Here is a 13,367-nt window from a genome sequence, read left to right on the forward strand (position 1 = left end):
CTTGGCTAAGCATTCACACATTGCTGATGGTTGTAAAGAGTATGATTTAGATTTTATTGCTATATCGGAGACGGGTAGGCGAAAATTCTCACAAAGTTTTCTCGGCCGATTGTCAGGCGGGATTAACTTTCTGTGGTTTTCTCGTCCGCCTCGTGGTAGGTCTGGGGGCATTTTACTTGGCGTCCGCATAGACACCATGACTGTTTTAGCTAGTTCAAATGGAGAGTACCACATCAAACTCGATATCCAGAACAAAGCAGACGGTTTCATTTGGAGTCTGGTTGTTGTGTATGGTGCTACCCAAGACGCTTTTAAGGCCGACTTTTTATGTGAGCTGGTAAATCTCGCAAAGGACAATCCGTATCCGATTTTAATCGGAGGGGATTTCAATTTGATGAGATTTCCTCATGAGAAGAGCAAAGGTCTTTTTGATGGATATTGGCCTTTCTTGTTTAATATTGTCATTGATAGCTTAGACTTAAGAGAGGTATTTATGTCCAGTCGACAGTTTACTTGGGCCAACAGCTTGCCTGAACCCACATACGAGAAACTAGATCGCGTGTTGGTGGATACCGAATGGGAGAATCAATATCGTATGGTGTCCGTCCGCGCACTAGAACGTATTGAAAAACTGTCTGACCATGCTCCTATCCTCCTAACCACGGGGAATCCTCGACCTGTTTGTAAACGGCCATTCAAATTTGAACTAGGTTAATTACATCGGGAAGGATTTCATGAGATGGTTAAGATGGTTTGGGAAAGACCAGTCAGGGCAACAATCCAATTGCGAGATGGAATAACAAGATGCGTGCTATGCGTAAACATCTCTCAGGTTGGGCTGCCCATATGGCTGGTATTCTTAAAAAAGAGAAAGCTAGCCTTTCAAATGTGATCGATGATCTTGAGGTCTGTAGCGAAGTGAGACCGTTATCCACGCAAGAGATTGATCTTAAGAATCAATCCAATGCGCGGATGGCGAGTCTCCTTCGCGAAGAGGAACTCAAATGGTATCAACGATCCAAGGCCCAATTCATTTTGGAAGGGGATTCAAATACGCGTTATTTTCATGGCTTAGCCAATGGAAGACATCGGAAAAAACGTATTCACTCTCTCATCCAAGATGAAGGGATCATTGAAGGACATGAGCAAATAAAATCATAAATTACTAATTATTATAAGGATCTATTTGGGCCTCCGGAGGAAAGTTCTTTCTCCCTTAATGAGGACCGAACGGACGACATACCCCAAGTTTCTCCAGAAGAAAATGGCCTTCTAACTGCACCTTATTCTGAGGATGAGGTTCAGAAGGCAATTTTCCAAATGGAATGCAATAAAGCACCGGGTCCAGATGGTTTCCCAGCGGAGTTCTATCAAACTTTCTGGGATACTATTAAATTGGACCTTCTAGATTTGTTCAGTGATCTTCACACAGGACAACTAGAACTATTTCGTCTAAATTTTGGTGAAGTAATTTTGTTACCGAAGGTTAATGAGGCAGAAAGGATTCAACAATATAGACCTATTTGCCTCGTAAACGTCAGTTTCAAGATTTTCACGAAAGTGGCCACCATTAGACTTAATACGGTTGCGGATCACATCGTCCAACCTTCTCAGACCGCTTTCATGCAAGGAAGGAATATCCTTGATGGAGTGGTTGTTCTACATGAGACGGTACATGAGATGCATTCTAAGAAGCTAAATGGGGTCATTTTAAAATTAGATTTCGAAAAGGCTTATGATAAGGTCAAATGGTCTTTCCTCCAACAGACACTTAGGATGAAAGGTTTTTCTCCTGAGTGGCGTGCTCTAATTTACGATTTTGTGTATGGAGGTAGCGTGGCAATTCGGGTTAATGATGACACCGGCCACTATTTTCAGACACGAAAAGGGTTACGCCAAGGAGATCCGTTATCACCGATGTTATTCAACATTGTAGCGGATATGTTGGCAATACTCATTGAGCGTGCTAAGTCTGATGGTCAAATTGATGGTGTGATTCCACATCTGGTCGATGGGGGTTTATCTATCGTTCAATATGCCGACGACACAATTCTTTTTATGGATCATGATCTCGAAAAGGCTCGTAATCTTAAATTAATTTTAGCAGCTTTCGAGCAGCTGTTGGGATTGAAAATTAACTTCCATAAAAGTGAATTGTTCTGTTTCGGCGATGCGCAAGATGATATGACTCAATATACAGAGTTGTTTGGTTGTGGGCAAGGCCAATTTCCTATTCGGTATTTGGGTATTCCGATTCACTATCGGAGACTTACTATTGCTGAATGGAAGATTGTGGAAGAAAGATTACAGAAACGTCTTAGTATTTGGAAAGGAAAATTGTTATCCCTTGGAGGCAGATTGGTACTCATTAATTCGGTACTAACAAATATGGTATTGTATATGTTATCATTCTTTCTTCTGCCGAAAGGAATTCTGCATAAACTCGATTATTATCGATCCAGATTCTTTTGGCAAGGGGATAGCGAGAAAAAGAAATATCGATTGGTGAAATGGAGTATAATTTGTAGTCCCAAAGATCAAGGCGGACTTGGAATTCATGACCTCGAGGTTAAGAATTCAGCTCTGCTAGGTAAATGGCTTTTTAAGCTTCTTACCAAGGATGGGATTTGGCAAACTATTCTTCAGAGAAAGTATATTGGCTCGAAGACGTTATCCCAAGTGGTTTGAAACCTGTGGATTCTCACTTCTGGGCTGGTCTCATGGCGATAAAAAATATCTTCTTCCGCCATGGTACTTTTTCTATTAAGAATGGAGCACAGATACGGTTCTGGGAAGATGTTTAGTTGGATAATGCCTCCCTGAGTGAACAATATCCTGCTTTGTATAGTATTGTTCGCCGCAAAGGTGATACCATTGCTACAGTAATGGCTACCTCACCACCGAATGTGACGTTCAGACGGGTTTTACTTGGACAAAGGCTAATAGCATGGAATACTCTAGTTCAGCGATTGGGAGATATTGACTTATCCCCTGAACCGGATGAATTTAGATGGAATCTTCATGTAGATGGCACTTTTTCAGTCAAATCTTTATACAATGCGATCCTTCATTCTGATTTACCAGTTGATAATAATAAGAAAATTTGGAAGATGAAGATACCATTAAAAAATAAAAAAATTGGATGGTACCTTCGCCGAGGAGTTATTCTTACTAAAGATATTCTTGTTAAGCAAAATTGGCACGGAAGTTCACGGTGTGTTTTCTGTCATCATGATGAAACCATCAAACACCTCTTCTTCTAGTGTAGTTTTGCGAGATCTATATGGTCAGTCATCCAAGTAGCGTCTACCCTGTATCCCCCGACTAGTGTGGCAAATGTCTTTGGCAATTGGCTCCACGGTATTGATTCAAGGTTTAAGTTGTTTCTTAGGGTGAGGGCGCTATCAGTTATCTGGGCGCTTTGGCTGCGTAGAAATGACAAGATTTTGAACGATAAAAACTATTTTTTGTTGCAGGTCATCTACAGATGTACATGTATTCTCCGTTCATGGTTACCTCTGCAGCGGGCGGAGAACCGAGACCTATTTACGGAGGTCTGTACACGGTTGGAGGCTACGGCGAGGGATACTTATTCCCTACATGGGTGGCAGCATAGTCTACGGATTGAAGCTCCACCCTCCCCTTAGGCGTTATATAATTCATCGTTTCGATATGTATTTCGCCTTTTTCATATACTGTTGGTACCGGAAACTAGAACAGCTGTGTGCATCCTGGTTATGCAGAGGCTGGATGTAATTGCTTATCACAAGTAATAAAGCATCTTTTATCGAAAAAATGGGATCATTTGGAGGGTGGGTACTGGAGAATCAATTGACGCTTGGGCTGACCCTTGGATCCCTAGAGGCACCACCCGTCGTCCTCGGACGCCCAATGGCCTCGATGAACCAATTCAAGTAGCTGATCTGATAGATCAAGAATCAGGGCAATGGGATGAGGACCTGATTAGGTTTGTGTTTGTTCAGGAAGACGCAGATGAGATCCTTTCTATTCCTATCCGAGAACATATGGAAGACTCAGTAGCACTGGCACTTTGATAACAAGGGAGTTTTCTCTATAAAGTCAGCTTACCGTCTGGGAGTAAGTCTACGGGACTCCAAGCAGGACCGTGATGCAAGCTCCTCGTCATCTACAGATGCAGTGTCATCTTTGTGGAAAAATATTTGGAGTTTGAAACTACCCAGTAAAGTAAAGATTTTCATTTGGAGGTTATGTCACAACAGTTTGCCGACTCGCATGAATATTAAGCGCAAGAGAGTAGAACTAGATACCGTGTGTCCGATGTGTAATCGGGCGGATGAGGATGGCGGCCATTTATTTCTCAAATGCAAAAAGGTTAAACCTTTATGGCGTTGCCTGCTTCTAGAGGACATCCGGCTTCTACTTCAAAGTGCGCCAAACCCCATGGTGATGATGGATATGTTATGTGCTCTGCGCAAGGATAAACAGACACTGACGATTGTCCTCATGTGGGACTGGTGGTCAACGAGGAACAAACTGAATGCGGAAGATCAGGAGCGGTCTCTGGAAGAAGTATGCCACATAATTCAGAAACACGTTTTGGAGTTCTACCATGTCAGTGCTGAAAGCAATGGTATGAACTCTTCAACGAGTCCTACTAGCTCTGTGGAGCATGTCGCTTGGAGTAGGCCACCTACCAATTGCGTCAAGATAAATTTTGATGCATCCTTTCTGGAGAATTCGAAGATAGGCGCCTGGGGTTTTGTTGCCCGGGCAGATACAGGTGACTTCATTGCCGCGGCGGCAGGCAAATTAAAGCATGTACGACATGCTCTGCAAGCTGAGACGGAGGCCTGCGTTGCAGCAGTAGAAGGTGCAGCTGCACTCGGCTTACATCGAATTGTTTTTGAGTCTGATAATCAGACTTTGGTGAAGGCGCTAAAGACTAGCAGCTTCGACCTGTCAGATATTGGTATCCTGCTACGTGAAATAAGGAGCGTTTGCATCGCTTCTTTTGAATCTTTTGAATTCAAGTTTAGTCCCAGATTTATTGCACACATGAAGTAGCACAGTACGGCCTACGTGCTGACTCTGAGTGCTCAGGTTGGGCAGATTTCGCCCCAGACTTTGTATCTGCTTTAGTCGCCAGCGAGTTTGCTGACCGATCTGTTTAATGAAATTCCTCTTTTAAAAAAAAAACTAATGTTCTAGTGCTCCCTGATATCAACCTCCACCGGTTCATATACATCGGAAGGTTGTGGAGTATCAGCCCAGTCGGGGATCAACAAGAAGTGGACCAGCATTTTTTTAGATAAAAGATAACTTCACCCAGATACTAGCTTATAGTTTATTTATATTTTCCACTGAAAAGGGACCATTTCAATCATTTCCTCATTTTCCCATATGACTTAGACAACCATTATTTTTAGCGGTGTACTTATTGAATTATACTAGCAACACTGAACTTGAGAATGAAATAACTAGATGTGTCGTTACTTTCTATGCATATGAATTATACCTTATTATCAAATAATACTTTTTTAAAAGTAGAATTTAACTATTTTCGAAATACTATGCTGATATCTCTTTCTATACGCAAATATTTAGGTGTATTATATGTTTACATGTGTAGCACAAAGAAATTGAGGGATCGTGGCAACGCACGGACATTGAACTACCCGTTATTGAAAATTAGCATCTGCACCACCGGTCTCCGGACGGAATTTTTTACCCCAGCCATTATTGAAGATTTGCTAAGCTCCTTTTGTATGTTTGACACAGAAGGCTACGATCCACGGTTGTCTTCAGATATTTGTAAATATGAAAGTATTGTTTGGACTAATCAGAAAAGTATTCTTTCAGTTATATCTATGTTTGCAGCAGCCATATTTAGTGAGATAATAATACATTCAAAAGGAGAGGTTGTTGAGTTGACAGTTATGATGGCCGAGAATACATGTGTGGAACTTACCGCGAAAGAGTAACAAAACAATCTAGAACTTGGAACCACGCAGATGCACAACAATGTTGTCTTTTATTGTGTTCGGTGTTGTCATATCGTATTACATGATATCCCTTATTTATTTTGAGTTTTCATAGTGAGTTATGAATTATATGTGTACACTGAGAAATAAAATTTGAGGGTCTCGTGAGCAACGCACGGGTATTTATACTAGTTCCTAATAAAGGGAACATCAATTGAAGGAAGGAGTGTGTGATGCTCCGATGAAAAGGGAAGGAAAAACAAAATACAAAACGGCCGACTATTCTGAAATCTGCTGCCTATCATGGATTATAAAGGAGGGCGTTGCCTCCCGGCTAAGAATGGTGTGTGTGATGCTTAGAAAGGAAGTTAACCTGCTCGGCGGGCAACCAATCCGAAATATGATGCCTGCATAGATTATAAAGGAGGGCGTTGCCTGCCGGCTAAAATTGGTGCGTGTGATGCTTCTAGAAAGAAAGTTAACCTGCCCGGCGAGCGACGAGACAAACTAAAGAAAGCCGCAAACACCCTACTTCTCCCTCGATCGCGCGGGGAGAGGTTATTATATCGATGGTCCCAACTATGAAGGCGGATTAAATCATTTAAGTCCCATTTTAAAAACGTTTTGACTTATTTTTATGCAAATTTCAAACACCATTAATTAACCGTGTTTTTAGATCTATTCTTTTTCAGCCTCTTCCCGTGCGTACAAGCTCAATGTTTTCGTCTTACCTAATGGCGCACCCCTCCCGGCGAACTTGTTGTTGATGAAACTTTGACAATGTTGAGGTCTCACATCCTGCCGAGCGTGCTCGCTGTCACAAGAAAATGACTTGAGATTGATGTGGCGTTATTACATATTATTCTATAAATTTGTTGCTAAATAAATCTAAAGCTATACCTGATGTTGATTTGGAGATAAATATGGAGGCAATCGCGATGCTACTAACAGTGCACGGTACACATTTAAAAGGCAATGTTAGAATATTTTTCGGAAGCATTGTCCGACAGCTTAGTTGTTATGTTTTCCCGTTGTAACGTACGGTCACTTTTGCTAATACTACTAATTGGAATAACAACATACTCCCTCCGTTCTGAAATACTCTACATTCTAAGCCGGAAATTTATTATAAAATACTCTACATTTTAGCTTTTAGTCAACAAGAATACATAAAATTAAGTGACCCTCCTTTATCTCTATTTTCATAGTTTGAATTGATTGTTTACATATTTAAGTAGTACTAATAAATGTAGTACTAATTTGTCTAATTTTTTCTAGAATTTAAACTAAAACAGAACGGATGGGGTACTTGCATATCTTGCATATCTATTAAAAGTAAGAAAAAATAAATGAAAGTAAGTGTCATCAGATTTAGTAGTGTGCCGGGAAAATGGTCCTTTCTTTCTGACACGGGAAAATGTTCTTGTTCGGCCGGAACAGCCCACTCGTTTCTACCGCAAGCCTCGTGAGAAAAGATAATTCAATACACGCAGGTGTTTCAAACAATCTCTCACTACAGGAATGGGCCGAGGCGCGACGACCTGGTCCTACGCCGAGGGCCAAAATTCGGGGCCGTCGGCGTATGGGCCGGCCAGGACAGCCAGCTAAAAAGGCCCTCGTCGTACAGAAGCCCTCGGAGTATGCCCGACTATGCCGACGGCTGCCCTCGGCGCCTCTGTGGCCGTCGGCGTAGGCCTGAGCACGCGGCCCACCCCAGCTAGGTCGTGATGGCCCTGTCACGGCATTAGGGCTACGCAGAGGGTTACCGTCTGCATAGCCTCCCCTTTTTTTCTCCCACCAGGTGACATCACAGCTAGCCTATACACCGATGGCCACCCTCGGCATAGCCTCACCCTATTTTTTCTTTTCCCCGCCTGATTTCCCGCCAAACTTTCCCGCCCTTTCTCTCTCGCCATTTCCTTCCGCCCATTCTCTCCCGCCAAGTTTTCCCGCCATTTTTCAACCGCCATTTTCTCCTGCCATTTTCTCCCGCTCATTCTCTCCCGCCAAGTTTTCCCGTCGTTTCAGACCCTCGCCTCCCTACATATAGCCATGTCTTAGGCAGTTCTCCTCCAACACAATACCACCAGAAGCACTTCTGTCCTCCAACACCACTACAGAATCCTCTGAGCTCCGCTGTCGTTGATAGGGCTCCTCGTTGCCGTAGCAACACGAGCTTCCTTGGCGTTTGCTTCCGGCCTGGGGGCTATTTTGCGTCTGAAATCACCGCCAGTGGAGTGCGTTTGTGGCTCGACACCTTCTACAGGAAGGAGGATGCTGCCCGCGCATACAACGCTGCTGCGTGAAGGTTTGCCCGGCCGCGCAACGAAATGAACTTCCCGGAGGTTAGGTCTCTGACGGAAGCCTAGAGTCTCGCTCCTGAGCCGCTACTTCGCTCAAAGGGGAAAGCGCGGCTGTACTGCGAAGGTCAGCGGTGGATTGCTATCACCGAGGCGGACGAGAAGTTCATGGCGTAGTGGTGCAGAGACCATCCCGAAGACCTGGCAGCCACGTGCGCATTCTGGAAGGAGAAGCACGGTGAGGAGAGAGAAGAGGGCGGGAAAGCGGCAGAGGAGGGCTGAATATGAAGCCGAGGACGCGAAAGGAGAGGCGTCGGCATGGTCGCATGATGATGTATTGTGGCTAAAACGACCTCTCAAGTAGCACTTCACAGACACCCCCAGCGATGAGGAAGATTTAGAAAACTGATTAGTATGTGTGTGTCGAGTAATGGCAGTGTCGAGTCGTGGTGTCTAGCTCATCGTGTGACGATCGAGTGTTAAGTGTTTTATTCGTGTGTGGGTCTAGTTCTTTAAGTGTTTTGGTTCGTGTGTGGATCTAGTTCTTTAAGTGTTTTGGTTCGTGTGTGGGTCTAGTTCTTTAAGTGTTTTGTTGATGGATCCAATATTGGACCGTGGGGTTGTCCGGCTTCACGCACATGCGCTAACGGCACTTAGGCAGTTCCAGGACGTAAGGAGGGGGGACTTTCCGTTGCTCCAGAAATTTCGGAAAAAATGTTTTTACGTTTAGGACGAATCATTTTATGTGTTTTTTGTTCATGGATTCACGCGTTCACAAATCGGTGCACCCATGATCCCGTAACGGCGATACCGCATGTCCCGAGGGGGGCGTTTTGGCCAGAAAAGTATCTGGACGAAGTCAGAAAATTGTGTGGTGTCGCGTGATACATCTCCGACGTATCGATAATTTCTTATGTTCCATGCCACATTATTGATGATATCTACATGTTTTATACACATTATATGTCGTATTTATGCATTTTCCGGCACTAACCTATTAACGAGATGCCGAAGAGCCGCTTGTTATTTTCTCGCCGTTTTTGGTTTCAGAAATCCTAGTAAGGAAATATTCTCGAATTGGACGAAATCAACGCCCGGGGGCCTATTTTGCCACGAAGCTTCCGGAAGTCCGAGGGAGAGTCGGGGCGGGGCCACGAGGTGGCGACACACCAGGCGGCGCGGCCCAAGCCCCCGGCCGCGCCGGCTCCGTGGTGTTGGCCCCTCGTGATGCCCCTTTACTTGCCCTTCCGCCTACTTAAAGCCTTCGTCGTGAAACCCCCAATACCGAGAGCCACGATACGGAAAACCTTCCAGAGATGCCGCCGCCGCCAATCCCATCTCGGGGGATTCAGGAGATCGCCTCCGGCACCCTGCCGGAGAGGGGAATCATCTCCCGGAGGACTCTTCACCGCCATGGTTGCCTCCGGAGTGATGAGTGAGTAGTTCACCCCTGGACTATGGGTCCATAGCGTAGCTAGATGATCGTCTTCTCCTCATTGTGCTTCATTGTTGGATCTTGTGAGCTGCCTAACATGATCAAGATCATCTATCTGTAATGCTATATGTTGTGTTTGTCGGGATCCGATGGATAGAGAATACTATGGTATGTTGATTATCAATCTATTACCTATGTGTTGTTTATGATCTTGCATGCACTCCGTTATTAGTAGAGGCTCTGGCCAAGTTTTTGCTCTTAACTCCAAGAGGGAGTATTTATGCTCGATAGTGGGTTCATGTCTCCATTAAATGCAGGACAGTGACGTAAAGTTCTAAGGTTGTGGATGTGTTGTTGCCACTAGGGATAAAACATTGATGCTATGTCCAAGGATGTAGTTATTGATTACATTACGCACCATACTTATTGCAATTGTCTCGTTGTTTACAACTTAATACTGGAAGGGGTTCGGATGATAACTCGAAGGTGGACTTTTTAGGCATAGATGCATGCCTGGATAGCGGTCTATGTACTTTGTCGTAATGCCCAGTTAAATCTCACTATACTTATCATATCATGTATGTGCATGGTCATGCCCTCTCTATTTGTCAATTGCTCGACTGTAATTTGTTCACCCAACATGCTATTTATCTTATGGGAGAGACACCTCTAGTGAACCGTGGACCCCGGTCCATTCTTATACATTAAATACAATCTACGCAATACTTGTTCTCATCGTTTTCTCGCAAACAATCATCATCCACACTATACATCTAATCCTTTGTTACAGCAAGCCGGTGAGATTGACAACCTCACTGTTTCGTTGGGGCAAAGTACATTGGTTGTGTTGTGCGAGGTTCCACGTTGGCGCCGGAATCCCCGGTGTTGCGCCGCACTACATCCCGCCGCCATCAACCTTCGACGTGCTTCTTGACTCCTACTGGTTCGATAAACCTTGGTTTCTTACTGAGGGAAACTTGCTGCTGTACGCATCACACCTTCCACTTGGGGTTCCCAACGGGCGTGTGCTTTACGCGTCATCATCGCGTGACGTCATTTTATGTGTCCTAGTAGCTAGAACAGTTGTCGAACTTGGGATACGGCTGTTATTTTAGAAAACCCTTCACGAAAAAGCTACCAGGTCCGGAGTTCTATGGCTTTTAGGGAAAATAGTGTAGGAAACAGCCTCAGGCATGTCATAGTTTGTTGCAACGGGGCCATATTGGGCACATGCGTGGGCCTTGTGATGGGAAGCAAGTCCTGATGACCCACAAGTATAGGGGGTGTATCATAGTACTTTCGATAAATAAGAGTGTCGAAACCAACAAGGAGCAGAAGGTATTGACAAGCAGTTTTGATCAAGGATTCACTGTAAACACTAGCAACCAGGTTTTCAGGGGTATTTGATATTACAAATAAATAAAGTATGAGTAAATAAAAGACAGTAATAATAATTTCAGCGAGTGGCTCAATCCTTTCTAGAGCAAATCACAAGCCGGTTGTTTTACTTATGATATCTAAACGTTCCTGAGGACACACGGGAATTCTGTCAAGTGCTTTCGCTTCACGCAGCTGAATAGTCTTTATCGTTTTGGTAGGTGTTGTGTGGGCGAACCTATGCTAATGCACTACCCCCACCTTGGACTAATGCATACTTGTGATTATAGCCCTTGCAAGCATCCACAACTACAAGAAAGTAATTAAGATAAATCTAACCACAACCTTAAACTTTGAGATCCTACACTCCCTCATGCACTGGTTTCTCAACGGGGTTTAGGTTTCTGTCACTCCAGCAACCCCACAATTAGTAGCCAAATACACGATGCATTCCAGTAGGCCCTGATGCGTGCAGTTAACACACGTCCGTTGGGAACCCCAAGAGGAAGGTGTGATGCGTACAAGTAGCAAGTTTTCCCTCGCAAGAAACCAAGGTTATCAAACCAGAGTAGGAGTCAAGGAACACGTGAAGGTTGTTGGCGACGGAGTGTAGTGCGGCGCAACACCAGGGATTCCGGCGCCAACGTGGAATCCGCACAACACAATCAAAGTACTTTGCCCCAACGTAACAGATGAGGTTGTCAATCTCACCGGCTTGCTGTAAACAAAGGATTAACCGTATAGTGTGGAAGATGATGTTTGTTTACGAAGAACAAGAAAGAACAAGTATTGCAAGTAGATTGTATTTCAGATGTAAAGAATGGACCGGGGTCCACAGTTCACTAGTGGTGTCTCTCCATAAGATAAATAGCATGTTGGGTGAACAAATTACAGTTGGGCAATTGACAAATAGAGAGGGCATAACAATGCACATACATGTCACGATGAATACTATGAGATTTAATCAGGGCATTACGACAAAGTACATAGACCGCTATCCAAAGCATGCATCTATGCCTAAAAAGTCCACCTTCGGGTTAGCATCCACACCCCTTCCAGCATTAAGTTGCAAACAACAGCACAATTGCATTAAGTATGGTGCGTAATGTAATCAACACAAATATCCTTAGACAAAGCATCAATGTTTTATCCCTAGTGGCAACAAGACATCCACAACCTTAGAACTTTCTCGTCACTCGTCCCGCATTCAATGGAGGCATGAACCCACTATCGAGCATAAATACTCCTTTTGGAGTTACAAGTATCAACTTGGCCGGAGCCTCTACTAGCAACGGAGAGCATGCAAGAACATAAACAACACATATGATAGATTGATAATCAACTTGACATAGTATTCCATATTCATCGGATCCCAACAAACACAACATGTAGCATTACAAATAGATGATCTTGATCATGATAGGCAGCTCAAAAGATCTAACATGATAGCACAATGAGGAGAAGACAACCATCTAGCTACCGCTATGGACCCATAGTCCAGGGGTGAACTACTCACACATCAATCCGGAGGCGATCATGGCGATGAAGAGTCCTCCGGGAGATGATTCCCTCTCCCGGCAGGGTGCCGGAGGCGATCTCCTGAATCCCCCGAGATGGGATTGGCGGCAGCTGCGTCTCTGGAAGGTTTTCCGTATCGTGGCTCTCGGTACAGGGGGTTTCGCGACGAAGGCTTTAAGTAGGCAGAAGGGTAGGGTTGGAGGCTGCGCGAGGGGCCCACACCATAGGGCGGCGCGGGGCCCCCTCTGGCCGCGCCGGCCTATGGTCTGGCCACCTCGTGGCCCCACTTCGTATCCCCTTCGGTCTTCTGGAAGCTTCGTGGAAATATAAGACCCTGGGCGTTGATTTCGTCCAATTCCGAGAATATTTCCTTTGTAGGATTTCTGAAACCAAAAACAGCAGAACAACAGAATCGGCTCTTCGGCATCTCGTCAATAGGTTAGTGCCGGAAAATGCATAATAATGACATAAAGTATGTATAAAACATGTGAGTATCATCATAAAAGTAGCATGGAACATAAGAAATTATAGATACGTTTGAGACGTATCAAGCATCCCCAAGCTTAGTTCCTACTCGCCCTCGAGTAGGTAAACGATAACAAGGATAATTTCTCGAAGTGACATGCTATCATAATCTTGATCAATACTATTGTAAAGCATATGAGATGAATGCAGCGATTCGAAGCAATGGTAAAGACAATGATTAAACAATCGAATCATATAGCAAAGACTTTTCATGAATAGTACTTTCAAGACAAGCATCAATGAGACTTG

Source organism: Lolium rigidum, chromosome 2 (genome assembly GCF_022539505.1).
Source record: "Lolium rigidum isolate FL_2022 chromosome 2, APGP_CSIRO_Lrig_0.1, whole genome shotgun sequence".
Classification (NCBI taxonomy): Eukaryota; Viridiplantae; Streptophyta; class Magnoliopsida; order Poales; family Poaceae; genus Lolium; species Lolium rigidum.